The 20,837-nt window shown below is 41.7% G+C and overlaps 1 long non-coding RNA gene across 1 annotated transcript; it reads left to right on the forward strand.

Annotated features, from left to right (window-relative positions):
- The first annotated feature begins 6,164 nt into the window (after window positions 1–6,164).
- On the forward strand, window positions 6,165–18,942 carry LOC101482999 (uncharacterized). Its single transcript, XR_003022192.2, has 4 exons — window positions 6,165–6,445; window positions 10,630–10,705; window positions 10,900–11,832; window positions 13,024–18,942. It is a non-coding gene; the product is annotated as an uncharacterized LOC101482999 (long non-coding RNA).
- Window positions 18,943–20,837: the final 1,895 nt, after the last annotated feature.

Genomic DNA, 20,837 nt, shown 5'->3' on the forward strand with positions numbered 1-20,837 from the left:
ATAATCCTTCATTAATGGATATAAGGATTTCAAGGATCACCGTCGAACTCGAATAAAAGTTATTGGATCGTCTGGTGAGTAATCCAGACGGATTTGATGTTGAAGCCTGGATCAACATGTCACTCGTTCGTCAAAGCTGGTGAGTGATAATATTGTTTAAGCCGTAAAGGAAAACGGTGAAGCTATTGGAGTTTAAAGACATAATTTCACTACAAAGACTGATGAACTTAGTTTTGACGTACTAAATTGGTGCATAATTGGATCGCTAATTGAAACATGCCAACGCCCTCTGTGCTTTAATCCGCAATGGCCTCAAAGGAGTTTCTAAGGGAAATTGTCTCTACAAACTTGATCCAGTGTTGGATGCAGGAATCCTCAGAGTGGGTGGCCGATTGAATAAAGCAGCCATGCCTATGGAATTAAAGCATCCTGTAATTTTGACAAAAGATATGCATGTGTCAACACTGATTTTACGCCATATCCATCAAAGGTTGGGACATGCAGGAAGAGCACACATGCTGTCAAAACTAAGACAAAATTACTGGATACTAAATGCAAATTCTGCTGCCAGGAAAATCATCTCTCGTTGTGTCACGTGTAGACGCAACAGAGGAAAGTTTGTTGAACAAAAGATGGCGGATCTGCCTGAAGAGAGAGTCCTGCCAGACACAGCTCCATTCACAAATGTTGGAGTGGACTATTTTGGACCTATAAGTGTTAAAAGAGGACGAAGTCTCCTTAAAAGGTATGGAGTTCTTTTTACTTGTTTCACCAGTCGTGCAGTACATCTGGAGATTGCATGTACACTTGATACAGACTCTTGTATAAATGCTGTGAGGAGGTTCATCTGTAGACGAGGCCCAGTTTCGACCATCAGATCTGATAATGCTACAAATTTTGTTGGGGCGAATCGAGAGTTGAAAGAAAGTTTGACTGAGCTGGACCATGCCAAAATTCAAAAGGCTTTTGTTCAGGATGGCATGAAATGGAACTTCAACATCCCAGCAGCTTCTCACCAAGGCGGTGTGTGGGAGCGTCTCATTCGTTCAGTAAAGAATATTTTAGCCTCAGTTCTTAAGGAGCAAGTTCTGGATGATGAAGGACTCCAAACAGTTTTCTGTGAGGTTGAAGCTATAATGAACGACAGACCCATTACTAAAGTTTCAGATGACTCAAATGATCTTGAAGCACTGACACCCAATCACTTGTTGTTGCTGAAAAATAAACCAGTTTTTCCACCAGGACTGTTTCATCCAAGTGATTTGCATGTCAGGAAAAGGTGGAAACAGGTACAGTACATGGCAGAGTTGTTCTGGAAGAGAGGGCTTTCTGAGTACCTACCTTTGATGCAAGAAAGACAAAAATGGATGAGGACTAAAAGATGTCTTATACCTGGAGATGTTGTTTTAATTGCAGACGCTACAGCTCCAAGAGGATCATGGATGATGGCGAAAGTCTTAAATGTAAACATGGGCCCTATTTCAGGAAGCCGGTTTAGTGCAAACTCTGAGTAAGTATACCCTGAGTTAACGAAAACTCTGGGTTTTCGGTTTCACAAAGCGAGTTTAGATTAATTCTGAGTGAGTTACTATGACGACACACTCCGTGAAGCTAACCTGCCCCCTAGCAGGTTTACTTCAACTAACCCTGACCTTCTCCGCCTCTTTGTCAGAAACCTGACAGTAGGAAGTGTCAGACATGGCGTGCTCCTTCCTTGAAGAGCCAGTAGATGTTGAAGCCCAAATTCTCCGCAGAGCTCTCCGCCGGGAGAGAGTGATTAGAGCGTGTTTGGACATTTTATCATTTCCTGATGATTTCCTGTGCGAACGTTACCGTTTTCCAGCACAATCTATAATTTATTTGAATAACATCCTCAGGCCTAATATTGCTCATGTGACACATCGCGGACATCCTCTCAGTTCTGTACGTATTATTTGTATTGCACTTCGGTTTCTTGCAAACGGGAGCTTTCTGTATAATATTGGTGACGCTGAGCACGTTTCCAAGGCTACCGTCTGTCGGGCAGTCAGGAATGTTACAGTTGCACTGAAACGTCTCCTGTACTCGTTTGTGGTGTTCCCCGGTCATAGACCCACAAGATTTATCAAAGAGGGATGCCACAAAATTGCAGGTATCAGGATGAACAAAACTTAATTTATGATGTGGTGATACTTGAACTACTACTTAAATTTTACATTTACTTTCACGGTTCCCAGGCGTGATTGGCTGTATAGATGGCACTCACATTCCAATCATTGCTCCTTCAGTAAATGAAGGAGACTATGTGAACAGGAAGTCTTTCCACAGCATTAATGTACAGGTACATAGTTCCCTGTAGCATTTCAAACTAACAAATTATTTCATTATAGTAATGGATGCTAATTTGTGTTCTCTGCACTGTGAAGATCATATGTGATGCTGCCAACATTATCACAAATGTGGAAGCCAACTGCTCAGCCTCTGTGAGTGGTGGTGGAGGAGGACCCCCATCTGTTTTTCAGGCCTCCGCTTTTTTTCTGTTGGCTATAACGGGTCACATTTGAGCATACAGAGTAAGCAAATATGTACTTGTAATGCTCAGATAATTTCAATAAGTGCTTACAGAAAGAAAATTAATGTAGCCTCTAACTGCAATTGATTTACATCGGACAAACAGACCAAGCACTATGGCTCATAATACAATTACACCTTACCTGTTTGGACTATATTTTTATATTTCATTTTTACTTGCTGCCAGGAACGTTTGGGGCCTGTTGGGTTGCACCTGCGCTTACATTACATCACAAAATAAAATGTATAAAATAACAAATAAAATAACATATGATAAAATAACGTGTTAAATGGGTGGAAATCCCTCGATCAATGTTTAAATTAACACTCACGCATTGACTCTGTCGGCTATGTTTTGCCATGCATGCTCCCTTTCTTTTGCAGCTGAGGCTGTGTTACTTTTTTTCTGCAAAATTTGCATGTTATCGGCATATGCTGCCATCAGAATTTCGGCCTCAAGCGCTGTAAAATACATTGACCGCGCCTTCTTTCCCTCCGTCTCCATGGTGACTCGCTTAATCTGTGCTCCACTAATCAGGGCTTTATGTATCCTCGTGCGCGCGCTTAACTTGGGGTTAAAGCAACTCCGCGTTGACTGAACTAATTGTTATCAGCCTTTCTGAAACCGAATATTCCGAGTTGGACAGTTCGGGGTTACTCAACCCTGAGTATCGTTTTTCACTCTGAGTTTTCTAAACCGGCTTCCTGAAATAGGGCCCTGGATGCAAAAGGCTTGGTGCGTTCTGTGAGACTACAAACAAGGACCAGTGTTTTGGAAAGGCCAGTGACAAAACTTATTTTGCTACTGGAAGCCTCATCGTGAAGAAAATCCTCAATGAAAATTAAGGATTTGTTTAAGGGAATAGCTCCTCCTTTTGGGACTTTAAAGTAATTGTGATTGTATGCACAATTAGGGGCTGGAGTGTTGGAGCTATTTGTTCTTTATTTTTGTTTTTGTTCTTATTTTTGAAATTAAAGTTTGTTGTTAGTTTACTTATATTTTGGGGTTTATTTGTCGGTTAATATTTTGTTTTAAATGATTTGTTTGTTTGTTGTTATTTTGTTAAATTAGTCAGTAAGAGCTGTAGGGCCATTTTTTCTATAAATAAAGAGACTGGTTTAGGACCAGCATGCATTGGGGTGGGCCTATGTTTTTTTTTTTTTTTTTTTTTTTACCAGAGCAGGAGAAGCAGCAGGAAGGATCTTGTTATTGCTTGCCAAGCTGGATAAATAAACCAAAACTCTCAACTAAAATGTTTGGACAATGGACTTCTTTTGCCTGCGTACGAAATATTACCTCAATGCAGCAGTGGCTTGTGGACTTTAAGTTGTGGGACGTTTGATCTTTCAAAAGTAAAGGAATTGCCACTACACATACTGTGAAATAAGAGTATAAACAGAAGATTAAAATGCATTTTATGCAGTAGTAATTCTGGCTCTACATTTGGCTGGGTTGGGTCTGAAGTACTTCACCGTGGCTGAAATTGCTCAAGTTATGGATTAGATAGAGAGCCTCAATAATTTACCAAAAAAAAAAAAAACCCCCCAAAAAGAAAAAAACGGTTTCACTGAGCTTATTACTTTAGAATTATTTTCATGTATATCATTTTATATTTTTTAAATTTTAGAATCAGAATCATAATACTTCATTGATCCCTAGGAGGAAATCATGTAATTTTATAACTTAAGACTAACTTGTAGTATGTTCTCCTGATGTGGATGCCATTTGAGATTCTGTACCACACTGAACCTTCAGCATAAACACAACACAATACCATATCAACTGCAAATGTAATGGCATGCAAATGAAACTGAACAATTAAATATGCAACATTGTTATACAAAAGAGTATTATATACTTGCACATCAGATGTTTGGGATATTGAAGGTGACCTATAAAATACAGATCCAATGATTAAGAAGAAAATGTTATAAAACATGACATGCTTTAGTGGCCATCAAATGCTAACATTAAAGTGTTAAGAACATTAGATGTTTATATACCTGCCACAGAGGCCAGATCAATGTGCTAGAAGGCAGCCAACTCGATGTATAGGCTCTGGTGTACTTGGTGGAGGTTATCCACCAATGGTGTGTATCCAAGGTTATCATATTGGCTCTAAAATTTGCGACCCAACAGTACATGTACAACAGAATTCCTGTTTCCTACCCAGCGCGGTAGTAAAAGAACCTGCAGTCAGCTGAGACTGAAGAAATCACTTGGATGAGTGACTGGAAGGTCAGGGGGTCGAATCCACTGAACGGCTACCCTGAGGTACTGTCCCTACACACTGCTTGGGCACTGGATTGGCTGCCCCCTGCTTGGCTACAGTGAAGCAGTGGGCAGCCACTCCTTCCTACGAGTAATTTCCCTACGGGGATAAATAAAGTATACATCATTAACCAATTATAAACTGGTTTGTTGTTTGCATTTTTTTTCTCCTGTTAGTTGGACCCTATAAGTATAAAAACTAAAATTACCTTTGAACAGAGTGTTTTTAAAAAGTTGCGCTCATGAGGACAGCGGGTTTATCTTGCAGCACAACACAAAGTTGCCATATTTCATCAAAGTTTAAAACACTTCACTGAGAGTGAAGGTGCAGAAAATCCAAAATGTAATATCTTAATTTCATGACATTTTCATGACACATGGTCTCGGACAAATCATACATGACCCAGCATTGTTCAAAGAATGCAAGCTTTCTTATTGTGAGTTGCCACAGCTGCCAGAGAGGGGCAGATTTCTGGCTGATCTTAATGAGTCGTTGTTGCTCTTTCTCTCTGAAATTGCTTTACAGAGGATGTAACGTCTGTGATAAGCAGTGAGCTTTGTGTCCTTGTTGTGATTCAGAAATTACTGATAAGTGGATAACTGGAATATATAGTTTATAGATGTGGTGTGACGCTTGTGCTATTTTTAACAGGACCCCAGAAAACTTTACAGTACTCATGCAACTTTACCAAACTTTTGATGGCTAGATGTGAAGTTCCTGCTGTAAATGCATTCACTCTTTATATTCAGAAATCTGAGCGACATTAAGAGATGTCAGAAATCTTGTATTTAAAATAAATGAGGGAAGTACAATGAGGAATGAGAGAACTGACAGCTTTTATTTTAATGACCCTATCTCAGTTCTTTTAACACAATATATCAGAAAATAAGTTGGTGAAATCTGGACTGATGAGTTTATTGTCAGCATTTTAATCATGAGTTTAAAGGCTGTAGGTTGCAGCCACTGCTCGGTGTATTAATGTAACAGGGCTCAATGCTGGTTCTAATTTCAAGCTTTTCTTTGTGAAATAATTTAGAAATTCATATTTTATTGCACAAATCATTATTTAAATGAGAATTCTTTATTTCTATGTGTGTGATTCTTGCAGTCCTCCATAAGAATCCCACCCTGGTGTAACATTGCTAAAGAGAGACGAGCGTCAGGCTGTTCCAATTCTCAGCACCGCTCTTCTCTTTTCCTGAGTCCTTAGCAATTCTCCTTCCCAGGATGACGTTTTCATCGAGGCAAAGGAAAACAAAACACCACGTGGTTACGCTGCGCAGCTGAGTCACGTGACCGCACAGTAGCAAACCACAGCAGAGTCGGAAGAGTGGGGCGGAGCAAATGTGTGCAGGAGAGGAGTCGAGCAGAGAGAGCTGCTTTTTCATGAAACGGGAGTAAAGTAGTGAACTTAGAGGAGAGAAACAAACTAAAGTATCGATCATAAACCACTACCAACGTCCTGATCGATATCTGCATCGATCTGCCCACCCTTGTCTCCTGGATCGTATCTGCGATCAGCGTGAACCACGTGGGTCTCTGCTCCCTGATCTGTTTCCTGTGTTTGGAAAGAGTTGCAGCTTCATCGCGGAGTTTCTCTCGGTTTGTGGGCTCATCTAAAGGTAAGCACCGAGCTAACTTTACTGTGAGTTCAGTTCATGTTGAGTTTAGCTCCTGAACAGTGGCGGTCGTAGCCTGTTTGGCGCCCTGGGCGAACACTCCCTCTGCCCCCCCCCCACGCACAAAACATATTAAGGATTGTACATTAACATAAAACTGTTGTACACACACATATGAAGAGAGAGAGTATACATTGTATGCAAACTGCTACCAAACAGCCATCATAATTCGTCATACAATGAGAACAGGACAAATCAACAACTGACACTGACTAATTAATACTAAAATCTGTAACATAATGTACTGTTTGCAGTTTAGTCTGTTGCTGTTGCTATTTTTACCATTTCTTCTTGGAGCAACTGTAACCCACATTATTTCCTTAGGGATTAATAAAGTATTCTGACTCTGATTGTTTCAGGATGAGCTGCCATTATCCAATCACACGTCTGCTTACCTGCATCTTTTGCTCGTTTCTCCTCCTCCTCTTTTCTCTTTTTTCTAAACTGAGCACCTGATGGCTTTGAACTTTTCTTGTCCATCTTACATTGGTTTTAATTTTGCACTCCAGTATGAACACCCATCCCTCAACCCGAGGATCACCACAACATAACACAACAGACCTACACCTTAGTTCACAGGTTCACTTAGTCTAGGGTGCATTTCTGAGATTTCACACAACCCAGGATTCAAATCATGAATCCATAATAGGCTTGGATTTACATCATTATGAATGAAATGTGCTCTATCTGGAAGCAGCAGGACCCCCTCCCCTTTCGATGGGTTGTGTGTGAGACTTTAAATCATCAAACTGTAAATTAAAAATTTTAAATTGTTATTGATCCCTTTACCCCTGGTCCTAAAGTGTATATTTATTTTCTTACTCTTCTTATATTTTTTGTTTGTTTACTTGCACTGCTGTAACTGGAGCCTCGTCGTCTCGTCTCTCTGGACTGTAAGTAGCGGAGATGACAATAAAGTTTACTTTGACTTCAGCAGCGAGCAGGAGCACCGAGGAAAAACATGGGTGCAAATTATAAGTCTGTATCATGATGTCTGGTGTTTTCGTGTTTGTTGGTTTGTTTTTATTTTGTTTTATTTTGCGAGTTGGTTATTAGATGCTGCTCCAGCCGCTGCCCCGCCCTCTCCTCTCTGTGCCGCAAGCAGCAGGCGCACCTCGCAAACGAAGGGCGCCCTTACTCCCAGCAAATGGGCGATAGAAAACCGATCGGTGCGTATGCCATTCCCAATATGCGCTGGCTGGGGAGCATGAGTATGAGCATTTTTTTTTTTCTTTTGCCGATGCCCGTGATGCCGCCCCCCCACCACGGTGCCTACAGCCTCATTTATATTTGAAGTGACCCGAGCAATCAGTAGTTTTCTGATGAGGCAGCAGCTCTCCAGGGCAGAGACAATGTTCTTATTTTTCTCCTCCTTCTCCCTGAGGGTCTTCCACTTTAAGCTGGGTCCTTTTTATTCCAGTCTCTCTGTAAATAGTTATGTTGTTTATATTTATGTTTAATGTTTTTCTGTTTGAGAATTTTAATACTATTTGAAATAAATTTTTGTAATGACTAATGTCTCAGTTCTACTACACAGCAGATATTGGCACAGAACTTGACACATGTAGAATTTATTTCATATTATACTAATGAAAATACTAATACTAATGTATAGCAACATAGTGATGACCAACATAGTGATGACCAATTATTTAAGAGAATAAAGAGAGGTTAGTTCCAGGAGCTGCCCCGTCGTCCAGGGGCAGCACCTGGAGCAAATGGTGAAACTCACCAAACTGCTCACGCCTCTGGAGGACCTGATGGACCCAGGTACGGTGAGGACGTCCTTTACGCCGCTGCTCTGTTCTCCACAGTAAATAGAAAAGGGAGACTCTCTCTTCAAACGCTAGCTCGACAGCTGCCATCTTGCAAACATACCGTCTGGCACAACTTCCTCCCACATTTCCACTTCAATAATTCACGTTGGACACGCGTCGAGGTGCGAATTTGCATGCGTCAAGCTAGGGGCGTCTGGCGCGTTTTGGTCGTGTCTACTGCATTCGGTGTGAACACACCATAAAATCTGGGACTCTCCACCATTTGAACCTAGAACTGAAGAAGCTTCTCAGACGAGAGGTGAAACGTCTTCAAGCAACTTAATGAAGTGGTGATCATGTCCAGGCCGTGTTTTATAATCACAGGGGTTGCTGAAGGTGTTGAATGTCTTGGGTGGGGGAGTAACAGGTCATTGTTGGTAGAATCCACAGCAGGAGCTGTTCAGGCTGATGACTAGGTGTGAAATGTTGGTAGAGTGGGGTCTTTAGGTTTGTGCTTGGTTCACTGTCTGAGTGTTTTCCAGACAGAATCAGAGTCATTAGCTGAAAACAGTTTTTGGAGTTTAGCCTCACTAAACCTGAACAAGGAATGAATGAATGCCTTTATTTGTCGGTTGCAGTTGCCTGCAACTGAAATTGCTGGTTTCCAAAAGGGAGTCAGCATGAGAAGAAAACAAGAACTCCATAGCAGATAAAGTAAGCACCGATATTATCATACCATAACACCATAAAACACAGACAAGCAACATGGGGGAGTATGCCGTGTGCACAGCTGCATCTGCAATCTTGCGATCCCGACTCCGGTTGAGCCGCTGTCCACATGGGAGGTAAGCATGGGGAGGCGTTGGATTCGAGTAAGGGAGGGTGGTGGTGAGGGCGTATCAGTGTACGTGTGTGTGCGTTTCGGGATGCGTGTCCTGTGTTCAGCCTGAGAAAGTGGCCTTCCGCCTATTAGGCAAAGATCAACAGTCCGCAGCCTACTGAGGTGGCAATGAAGAATCAGGCAAGAGAGTCAGCTCGTTCTCGTTATCATATCTGAGGGAAGAATTGTTGTTGTTCGCCTCAGCCTTCAAGTGTCCAGCTGGCGCCTTCAGGGTGGGGGGTAGCCGCATGAGAAATCATGGTTATGTTGTTTTCGGACGAACAGACTGCATCAATTTTACAGTTGTTCTTAATGTCCATCACTGGTCTCCAGGTGTATCTCCCGTTTAAGAGCTGTGAGCTCCTCCAAGATCTTTCCCATATTTTGTTCAGTAAGAACAGTCCCAGCACTCACAGCTCTTCCCACACTTTCGATCATAGCGGCTAGCCTTGTGCCGGTTTGAACAGCAGTCACCACTTTCTTCAATTTCCGATAAGCCAGGGCCATGCCAGCTCCGATCAGCAAGAATCCTGTTATCATGGTTCCAAATAGGTAGATGTCTCCAATATCCTCGATAGACAGTCCCGCTAGGCACACAACATGCCACTTCTGCCACCCGTCCATCGTGTATCCAGCAGGGAACGTCCCTTCAGGACACTCGGGCTCTCCCGAACCCAGGCTTCTCGTTGAGAATAGAGTGCCAATTGCGTTAAGGGACCAGTTGATCAAATTCATAGTTCTTCTTTAGGTTTTAGAGAACAAGAGTGAGAATGAGACACTCTCTCAGGGTTTGACTCAGACAAGACCAGACAACGACATAGAAGCAAGCGAGCAGGGAAGATAACCGGGAGGAGAGCGTGAAAGAGGTGTCCGTCTCCTCCGAGAGCCAAAGTGGAAAAAAAGAAACTGTCTCCCCTTTAGCTTAGCTGTGAACCAGAGCTGGCCATTATTCTAACTCACCCTGGTGTGTGATGCTGTGCAGCTGTCCTCACAGATGCTGATGTTACAGGACGTCACAGCATCTCTATAATAATCCAAATTGTTAATAACAATCCTGAAAACCTGCCAGCCGGTGCAGTCCAGACACACCTGCAGATTCTCCACAGCCTCATCAGTCCACTGCTTCAGTGTCTTTACAAAAGCTTTAGACAGTTTCAGTTTGTGCCTGTTTGCAGGGATCAAGTGAACCGTGACATGGTCTGAGAATCTTGATGTAGTTTGAGATGATGACCCTCTTACTATCAGCTCACCTTCTGTTTTGTAGAGTATTTTTTTTATCCATTTTGTTTAATAAAATCTATGAGGTTCAAATGAAGCACCAAACTGCAGTTACTCAGTCAGTGGAGGTTTATTACTGCAGTTTCTCACCACTGTTGTTAACTGGAGGCTGACACACTGACTGAAGACATTTAGTTTGAGTGGATTTGAGCTTTCCATCTCAGCTTCTTTTGGTCAAGGATGAAATACATATAAATATATTTTTGTTCCAGCTGATCATCAGGAGGAGACGAGCCATTTAGACTCAGTTCAGCCACTACAGAGGAAACAATGACTTCAACCCAAAAGGTGAGCAAGAATATCACTGTGGACGTTACAACTCTCATTGTAGCACATCATTGTAATGTGATAATATCAGCAGAAGGTGGTGGTAACACACCTACGACGTGTTTGTTGACATCTTTGATTCCACTAATGGAGTTTCAGTTTGTTCCACGACTGCATTTCACTCACTGCCTCTGTTTGTATCTCTGTCACTGCAGGACCAACATGGAGCGAGAAGTCAGCGCTCTCAGGAGGCCGACAAACCTCACAGAAGAAAGGGAGAGAAGAAATACAGCTGTGAGGAGTGTGGGAAGGATTTTACTCGGGCCGACAGCTTAAAAACACACCAACTCATCCACAGTCGAGTTAAAGCTTACAGCTGTGAGTTGTGTGGAAAATCTTTTACCCTGGCTGGAAACTTGAAACGACACCAGCTGACCCACAGTGGAGTTAAAGCTTACAGCTGTGAGTTGTGTCGAAAGTTTTTCAACCAGGCTGTACACTTAAAGAGACACCAACTCATCCACAGTGGAATTAAACAGTACAACTGTGACTTGTGTGGAGATTTTTTTACCCACCCTGGAAGCTTGAAAAGACACCAACTCATCCACAGTGTAGTTAAACCGTACACCTGTGACTTGTGTGGAAATGCTTTTACCCAGGCTCAAAGCTTAAAAACACACCAACTCATCCACAGTGGAGTTAAAGCGTACACGTGTGACTTGTGTGGGAAATCTTTTACCCAGGCTCGACACTTAAAAGCACACCAACTCATCCACAGTGGAGTTAAAGCACACAGCTGCAATCAGTGTGGCAAAGCTTTTACTCACAGTAGCCACTTACAGAATCATCTAGTTACCCACTCTGGAATTAATAAGTACAGATGTGACATTTGTGGAAAAACTTTCAGTCGCAATGGGGACCTAAATAGACACATCCGCATTCACACTGGACAGGATGTTTACTGCTGTGATCAGTGTTGGAAACCGTTTACAACAGATGCACAGTTACAAAGCCACATGCTTAGCCACACTGAGGAGAGACCTTATAAATGTGACCTGTGTGAGAAGACTTTTAAATCTCCACGTTACCTGAAAATACACCAACAGATCCACACCAGAAAGAAACTCTACAAGTGCAGTTACTGTGAGGTATGTATTTATATTTATATCTTCTAATTTCAGTGTCACTGTTTGGCTCATTAAATTGTGTTAGCATGTTAGTAATTCTACTGGACTCAATGGCATCTACTGGAATTTGGAAAATGTCAGTAAAGAACATGATGAGTCATCTAACTAACAGCAATTATTACTGTTACTTTGTATCCATATTTGAGGATTTACAGTTGCAATTGTTTTGAAGCATTATTTAAATTAGTCCTAAGAGCAACTGGTGGAAAGTCACCTTAATTCCAGTCACTCTGCAGTAACTGGATCGAATGGAATATGGATCTTGTAAATGGCACTAATTGATCTTCTCGGATGGGAGGTGAAACATCTTTGAGAAACTTTAAAAACTCCAGATGCTTTTCTTTATAAGCTCCTTAGACTACGATAATGTACGCCTGAGAACCTTCACAGACTGGGTATGATTTTACAACTCCTTTAAATTCTGATTCAGTTTGATTTTGACTATTATAATTATTCCATTTAGCATGGATATATATAGTGTAGAGGAACCCTGTAAAATAAATATATTCATTTCCAAATAAAGAACAGATCTTAACACAGTTACTTATGGTACTTTTTAAATTTTATTTCTGAGATTTGTGGTATTTCACAGTATATTTCCTCCATTTTGCACATGGACATCTGGTTTTATTTGTGGTCTCAGTCCCAGCTCACTTAACTCTCACTTCCAAGTTTCAAAAAAAGAAATATATTTAAAAATCTCCTGAAATTTCCTTTCCTAATAATTTCTGTGAATGTGTGAGTAAGGTATGTTGTATAAGGTGCTTTGAGTGCTCAGAGTGGAAAAGTGCTCTATATGAACCAGTCAATTTTACTTGTATTCACTAACTTAACAACAGGAGGGTCATCTAACTAAAACCAATCAGTGTATCCCACCTGACCCCCTCAGAATCAGCTGACTTTTAATAGTCTCCAAGTTTTATTTAAATGTCCTATGTATGTATAAGTATGGTGAGAGTCTGTTTGCAGCCAGGGTAGCAGTGCTTCTTGCTGTTCCTCTGCATCACAGACATTTATTGTAGCCCATTAAGCTGTTATAATGTAAACAGTAAAATATAATTGGATGTTGTCAGAGATGCTCTTTATTTCAGGTGGCGTTCAGGATTAAAATGTTGAAGGACTGACTCACACTGTCTTTGTGTCTTTGTTTAGAAGCAGAGTGACACAGATGGATCCAGTTTTCAACCCTATTGTCAGTGTGGTGGTGGGAAAGCGTTTCGTTGTGACCTTTGTGGAAAAACTTTCAACCAGCAACGAAGCCTAAAAAAGCATCAGCTTAGACACACACAAGACAAAATGATCTACTGTAAAGAATGTGGAAGAGGCTTCCCCACTCAATCTGATTTTAAACAACATGAACTGTTCCACGGTGGGGTTTAAAAGCACGCCTGTAACCAGTGCTTACCAGCTTAAAAGACATAAACGAGTCCACACAGGAGAGAAACCATACAAGTGTAGACACTGTAACAAAAGGTTCTCACAATCGAGCAGTCGTAACCTTCATGAACGTACACATGTTGAAGGGAACTTCAGCTGTGACCAGTGTGACAAGAGCTTCAAGAATCTCAGTTCATACTCCGAACACAAACGATCCCATTCTCATTATACATTATCTGCTCTGTGCAAACAGAGTAAGCGTGATCATTAAATCATTCCTATTACTGAATCACAATGACTCTGCAGAGACAGAAAGATCCTCTTCTGGGGCCCGTTCTTCGTACCTCACTAAGTAAGTTAGCTGGATTTGATTGTTGACCATTTCGCGTGATCTTGGATCGTTCGGTTCTCCGAAGCTCATCCGGGACTTGCTGTCATAGCAACAGATCTGTAAGCGTAAACCTGCTCGGGAGCAGGCTTACTTTATGTAAACAGGATTAGATCGCGGCCACTCAGGTATGTCCGCTTCATGTATACGAAAGCAACAGCGATATTCCACCACTGTTTTACCATAAATAAATATCATCAATGTAACTAAAGACAATGCAGTACTTGATCCTTTTATTGATTTCATACAGATACATACAGGTCATTTCCTAAAAAAGGGAAATGTACTATTAATCATTCTATTTCATGTATGTGATTATTTCAGATGTAATTCTTATTTTAGAGTAGTAATTGTAAATTACTTCGTGTAATCAAGATGAGAGACCACGGCTATAAAAGCGAAGGTGGATTTGGGAAGCCTGTCGCAGCCATGTCCTGTCCGTATACGCGAGCCACCCATTGTGGAAGGTGCAAGATTGATAAGGAGAGTCCTCAGAATTCAGCGTTTATTGCGGGATAGACAGGATCCTTTAGCTCAGCGCGACAGTGTGCTCATAGAAAGATATCGATTTTCCCGTGAGGGTATTATTTACTTAACCAACTTGTTGACGAGGGGGTGCAGGACCACCACCTGTCTTTTTTTGCTCTGCCCTTTTCTTGGTTGCGGTTATAAACAAACAAACAGATTATTCCAGGGTCTCTTTCCAAGAGACGAAAAGCAATATAAGTGATAAATATTACCATTCTGTAGAATATTCTTATATTACACTTTTACTTGTTCCCATGTTCTAGTGGGTCCTGTCGTGGCTCTAATGTGAAAGAGGATATAATGTAATATAATATAATAAATTTACCCTACCGCCTACTGGTGTTGGCCAGAGGGGCCGATGGCGCGATATGGCAGCCTGGCTTCTGTCAGTCTGCCCCAGGGCAGCTGTGGCTACAACTGTAGCTGCCTCCACCAGTGTGTGAATGCGTGAGTGAATGAATAGTGGCATTGTAAAGCGCTTTGGGTGCCTTGAAAAGTGCTATATAAATCCAATCCATTATTATTATTATTATTATTATTATTATTATTATTATTATTAATATTATTAAATTACTTACGAGTTTAATTTGTCAGCAACTTTCTGCCAGCCCTCTCTCCTTGCTTTTGCAGCCTTTGCAGTGTTCCCTTGCGTTTTAATTAAACTCTGAAACTCCTGAAATCCCTCAATCAAGAGTTCTTGCTCTGCTGCCGAAAAATACTGAGCGCGCTCCTTCAACATTTTCGCCGACCAATCAAAGGGTTGCCGATCAATGTTTCTACTATCGATGCGTAGCCCCTGTTAAGCCACCCAGTGATCTCACATTACTTCATCCAGCTATACTAATCGTCAACAACAGGTGTGTTCGGAGAACCGGAATAGCGAGCTCAAAGTTGGCGCGATGATTTGATCTTGGATGTAGTAAGCGAGGTACGAAGAACGGACCCCTGGTTTCAGGGTCAGACTTAAAAACCTTGAGATCAGGCTCCACAGAGTTCAGATGGAATCTCCTGTAAAGAGTGTCAGCTGATGTCACACTTGGATCTCACAAGGTAGCTCTGATTTTTGGACCTGCAGTAAATAATCCTGAATCTTAAATTTAATAAGATGCAAATATAGATGTGTACATCAAGTTTTTGTGTTTTAATTTTAATGGATTTTATTGCTCTGAAATGTTATTCCTGTCACATTTACATAATTCCCCCTCAGAAAACAGTAGTGTTTAGTTGTAATACTTGTATTATAAAGTTATAGAAATATCTTTTAAAGCCAACTGATAAGTGTCAGTCTTGGTAGCTGGGGATCGGTCTGCCAGGGCCTCCGCTCCTGGCCACCGCCTGACTCGCATTGCACCCGACCCCTACCGTGCCTCCTGCGGGTGGTGGGCCTGCAGAAAGATGGGCCCCTGTCCCTTTTTCGGGGTGTGTCCCCATGGACTAAGGCCCGGCCAGCATACGCTCGCCCTCGGGCACCCTCCCCGGGCCTGACTCCAAGGCGTGTCCCCGGTAACCATATCCCAGGCAGGGTGAACTGTTCCCTCGATGGTCTTTTCACAGGGGTCTTCTGAATCGCTCTTTGTCCAACCGATGCCAAACGGATGATGTCACAGGTTCGGAGTTTTGACTGCCGTCCCCTCTTAATTTAACTGTGATTAATATGTTATGAAGCTTAACTTTAATCTCAGCCAAACCGATTTACTCAAATAAAACTTTGAAGTAGACCAAACATTAAGATTTGGAAGTTATCTAAGAGACTTGTATATCATGTTTAACCTGAGTAGGAAAAAGGCCGAGGGGGGGTTGAAAACGATGTGTGGGAGTCTGTTCTCGCTGGGCTCTAGTGATCCTTGACCTCGCAGTCTGCTATCAAGCTGGTGGGTAACAGGCATCTCCGGAAACGTCGAAGCACTTTTGTATGTATGGGATATCTTGATAAATCAAGCAGATATTTGAAGTTTACACAACTACATTCTATCCTGAAAATAACTTAAAAGTTTATTTTGTGACCCAGAAAGAGTAATATTTAAAAAAATTTAGCCACGCTCCTCCGCCGTTGCCGTGTTTAAATTTTGGACAAAATGCATTCTGGGATATTTAGCTGTACCAAGTTCACACAAGTCACCACCAATGCATGCTCGATAAAATGGGCGGAGCGAGAACACATCTGGGAATTTTTTGCGTTCTCTGCTTGATGCGCATGTCACTGTCACTACCTGATCCGTACTGGAAACCCGATCGGTACCACACATGTGCGAAAGGCCACTATTTCTGCTCATTTACGATAGTTACGGGTCAGAGTATCTGTTAAGATGTTAACAATATTAAGTATCTCTTAAAATGTTATAATGAAACATTTATATTTAACGTAGAGAAAAATGAAAAATAAAAAGATAGCCACAGATCAGGACTCCCCGATCCTTACTGCACATGTATGTGCAAAGTCAGACCGTACAAATCGGGTCTACACGATTCGTACCGCGGATGTGCAGATGTTTTCTTCTTCTTCTGTTTCTTTTAATGGCAGTTTACTCCCCAGTGTACGAGGATACTGCCACCTGCTGACCGAGCGAATGAACCCTTTTTTTAACTGAACTGGGCGTGTTAAATTTGATTTAGTGATAGTCGAGTGTGTTTATACTTGTCTGTGTGGAGAGGATTGTTGGAATAGTGATGAGGATTTCCGCTATCACTGTCAATTGTCAGTAAACACTTAATCTGGGTGATGAATCTTCATGTGACATATTACTAGAGCTGTATTATTAAGTCTGTCATTAGGCGCCATTCTTCTTATTTTAAAGCGTTGTTGTTTAATTGGGGGACGCTCTCTGTTAAGGAGAAAAGCATGAATTTGTTTGTATACGGATTATCTGTTGTTTAAATGTCCCGGGCAGTCGAAAAGGAGGCTAGGAGCTAACTGGACGCTAACCGTGTCACTCAAATAATTAACTGTCGCAATGTTGGCAAAGAGAAGAAATGACGTAAGATTTGCGCATGCATGGTATGGATCGGGTAGCGACAGCGTACTTTGAATTGGAACAGTACTGATGACGTGTCATGAGTAGGGATGGGTATCGTTTAGGTTTTATCCGATACCAGTACCAAACCGGTAGTTTTGAAACGGTGCTTAAACGGTGCTCGAACCAGTGCTTAAAGAATGGAGAACACAAAATTGGTCCAAAAACCTCTCATGTTCAGCTGTTTTTTTATAAAAAGATAACAATGTTAGCCTTTTCTGCAGCTACAGGGGATTTATGGCATCACTCTTGGCCAAAAACTTCTCATGTTTAGCTGTTTTCCTCTTTTTCTTTGGTCATTTTAGCCTTTTTGGCCAGGGTGAAGGGAGTATCTGCCATCAAACAAGAAGACAGCCGCATGTAGCTATGATGGTGTTTGCTAGTTCACCTTACATGCATTAATGTAATAACGTGGTTAGCCTACTCAACGTAAATTACACACGAACAACATTAAGCTACTCACGCAGAGAAGAACGGCTGCTGCTGCATCATCATCCTCATCATTTCTGCTACACTGGCAGGGCTAGGGGCCAGGACTCTGCTCTTCGGGTTTTTGGGGGATGTTGCAAACTCCGGGTCCGATAACAGGCACCATACCTGCAGTAGATGCGCTCGGTGTGAGGTCTCGCAGCAAGCTGTCAAATACGGCGCATTTCTCAGCTTGTAACAAAATGCTATACGTCATCAGGTGTTTCATCAGATTCGAGGTGTTACCTCCTTTGACAGTATCACAGTATCAGCTTAAAGCACTTGTTGCTGCTGAGTTTGCATCTTTTTCTGTGAAGTACAGCCAGACTTTGACCGCTTCACCTTGGGCATTTTTAATCTGTAGCTCTGCTCTAACTGAACGTACGTACCTGGGCCCGCCTACTACGCTCGCAAAGGTAAAATGATTGGCTGGAATCCAAAGTGTGTGACATCTCAGGAAAAAAAACACCGAAATAAAGCACCGAAATGTGCGCAGCTTATCGGTCTGGTTACTACCGTTCACGTCAGAACCTGTGCCATCATCGCACCGGATACCGGTACCCATCCCTAATCACGAGTACACGAGAACACAAGTACGCATATTGAGACAGGTCCAATTTCTTCACCCTCTGCCAGGATTCTGTGAGGAACATAACGTCCAAGCTATCACTCATTAAAAAAAGCCATTTAGTATAAATGATTTGTTGGCATATAGATTTGAAACAAAGAACTGAAAAACACTTGAAATATAGTTGCATATAAGACATTCATGAAAACACAAAAACTGTCATTGTAGTGGGGTTTTTTTTTAGTTTAAAGAATATGATAAATATAAACTACTATGTAAATGATTATTTATGGCAAGAAAATGTATTATTTTCAATTGGATTAATGGAAAACTACCAACAATAACTCAGTGGTATAAAGAAATCTTTAGAGCTTTACCAATGGAAAGACTGAGTGCAAAATTAAGTGGCAATGATGATATTTTTTTGGATATGTGGCGCCCTGTAATGGATTACTTATCTGATGATCTGAAGACAACCATAGTGAGAGGGGCAGGCCCACTCCAATGGCGGGTTGGGTTTGTCAGGACAAATGTGTAAATGCGTGGTAGACCAAATTATTTACCATACTGTATTAGTTTTCTGTTTACATGTCTCAGACTGCTTATTATGTTATTTTTGTTTTTGTTTTTTTTTGTTTTTCCTTTGTTGTGGTTCTGGTAGTTGTTTTTGTTTTTTGTTTTTTGGGGAATAAAAGGAAAAAAATAAATAAATAAGAAAAAAGTTTCTCGTACTCATGCTGCCCTGACATACTGCCAACGTATTTTTGGGATAATAATAATAATGGATTGCATTTATATAGCACTTTTCGGGGCCCTCAAAGCGCTTTACAATTCCACTATTCATTCACTCTCACATTCATACACTGGTGGAGGCAGCTACAGTTGTAGCCACAGCTGCCCTGGGGTAGACTGACAGAAGCGAGGCTGCCATATCGCCCCATCGGCCCCTCTGGCCATCACCAGTAGGCGGTAGTTGAAGTGTCTTGCCCAAGGACACAACGACCGAGACTGTCCGAGCCGGGGCTCAAACCGGCAACCTTCCGGTCACAAAACAAACTGCCAAATCTTTGAGGCACGATTGCCCCGATGTCATAGGCACCGATCGGTTTTCTATCGCCCATTTGCTGGGAGTAAAGGCGCCTTCCATTTGCGAGGTGCCCCTGCTGCTTGCCAAACATAGGGAGGAGAGGGGCGGGGGGGGGGGGGGGGGGGATTCTCTGGCTGGTTGGAGCAGCACCTAATATCCAACTCGCAAAATAAAACAAAATAAAAACAATCCAACAAACACGAAAAGACCAGACATTATAACACAGACTTAGAATTTGCAGCGATGTTTTTTCTAAATTCTATACACGAAAAGTGAGCGCGAGAGCCCTCAGTGTGGCTGCTTGCTGCTTTTCTCAAGTCAAAGTAAAAAGAGGGAGTGTTTGCTCAGGGTACCAAACAGGCTAGGACCGCCCCTGCCCACCTCTACTGATGAGTTTACTGTCAGCATTTTAATTATAAGTTTAAAGGCTGTAGGTTGCAGCAATTGCTCATACACTGTGTATAAATGTTACAGGGCACAGTGCTGGTTCTAATTTCAAGCTTTACATTGTGGATGAATTTACAAATTCATATTTTATTGCACAAATCATTATTTAAGCGAGAATTCTTTATTTCTATGTGTGTGATTCTTGTGGTCCTCCATAAGAATCCCACCCGGGTGTAACATTGTTACAGAGGGATGAGTGTGAGGCTGTTCCAACTCTCAGCACCGCTCTTCTCTTTTCCTGAGTCCTTAGCAATTCTCCTTCCCACGATGACGTTTTCATCGGCACTATCTGATATCCTCGTGTCGGTGTTCCCACATCATCATAATAAATGTTGTTCCAGGTTCAACATTGCAAGTGACCAAACACATTGTTGTGACATCATACTTTTGCGACTCCGGGATAAACCGCCTTAAAAAAATCTACTTAACTTGCGAGAAACCGCCTCTGTCCGCCGATCCAGCAATTGAATTCTTTGCATTTCAGGATACTGATCTTTAATAAACGGTAAGCATCATACATATTGTCCTTGCAAAATTTCATAAATGAATGAACCGTTTGGCTTGCAAAAGTATGTAATAATTATTTGTAATAATTTATTCTGTTTTGGGAGTGTTTTTTATGTATCTGTATTATATTATACATACACATTAAAAGTTGTCAAGGGAAAATTGTATTTAGTAGTCAGTATAATCTTTTAGTTTGCATATGGTAGAATACTGCATGTAGTTATTTGTATTAGGAAATATTCAACCATGTATACTTAGAGGCATATAATCAATTGTGTGTGATCTCTAGCAGGCTGCAGGCTTGGTGTGCACCCCAGGAATGCACCCCCACGTCCTGGGAGCATGAGAGCTTGTACCTTGTCTTATTGTTTTATGGTAGGATTAACGTAGTTACGTCTGTTCTAGTCTAAGTGCTTTAACTGCTTGACTTCCTCACCGTGTTATCTAGGGTGAGGCTACCCTCTTCCTGACCAAGGATGTTTTCCCTTTGTGCTTTCATGTATATGACCCTTTGATCAGACACACACACACACACACACACACACACACACACACACACACACACACACACACACACACACACTG

The sequence above is a fragment of the Maylandia zebra genome, linkage group LG9, assembly GCF_041146795.1.
Source record: "Maylandia zebra isolate NMK-2024a linkage group LG9, Mzebra_GT3a, whole genome shotgun sequence".
NCBI lineage: Eukaryota > Metazoa > Chordata > Actinopteri > Cichliformes > Cichlidae > Maylandia > Maylandia zebra.